Genomic DNA, 1001 nt, shown 5'->3' on the forward strand with positions numbered 1-1001 from the left:
TTTAAAAAAAAAAATTCACCATGACCAAGTGGGATTCATAACAGGTATGCAAGGATGGTTCAATATAACAAAAACAATCATTATAATTCATCACATTAACAAAGTAAAGAACAAGAACCACATGATCCTATCAATTGATGCAGAAAAGGCATTTGACAAAATCCAACACCCTTTGCTGGTTAAAACACTCAACAAAATAAGATTAGAGGAAATTTTCTTCAACATAGTAAAAAATATTTTTTGCAAACCCAACAACCAACATTATTTTCAATGGAGAGAGATTAAAGGCATTCCCTTTGAGAACAGGAACTAGTCAAGGATGCCCACTATCACATCTCCTATTCAATATTGTATTGGAAGTCTTAGCAATAACAATAAGACAAGAGAAGAAAATAAGAGGTATCCAAATTGGCAAAGAGGAGGTAAAATTATCTCTCTATGTAGAAGATATGATAGTATACTTAGAAAACCCTAAAGAACTCAGCAAGAAAACTACTGGACATATCTGACCAACTCAGCAAAGTGGCAAGATACAAGACAAAAATACAAAAATCAATTGGATTTCCTACAGTGACAAAGAGAACACATAACTGGAGCTCAGAAAAACCATACCCTTCATGATAGCTAATCACAAGATTAAATACTTGGGAGTAAATCTAACCAGAATCACAAAGGATCTATTCAAAGAAAATTACAAAACATTACTACAAGAAACAAAAAGAGACTTGGAGAAGTGGAAGAATATCCCTTGCTCATGTATAGGAAGACTCAATATTCTGAAAATGACAGTCTTACCAAAGGCAATTTATACATTCAGTGCAATCCCAATACAAATCCCAATTCCATTCTTCAATGAGATTAAAAAGGCAATCTCCAGTTTCATTTGGAATGGAAAGAGGCCCCAAATAAGCAAAGCAGTCCTTAAAAAAGAGAAACAAGGTAGGAGTCACCCCACTCCCTCATTTCAAATCCTACTACACTGCCGTGGTGGTCAAGACTGC

This window comes from Elephantulus edwardii, unplaced genomic scaffold (assembly GCF_000299155.1).
Source record: "Elephantulus edwardii isolate Elephantulus edwardi_28Jun2011 unplaced genomic scaffold, EleEdw1.0 scaffold00243, whole genome shotgun sequence".
NCBI lineage: Eukaryota > Metazoa > Chordata > Mammalia > Macroscelidea > Macroscelididae > Elephantulus > Elephantulus edwardii.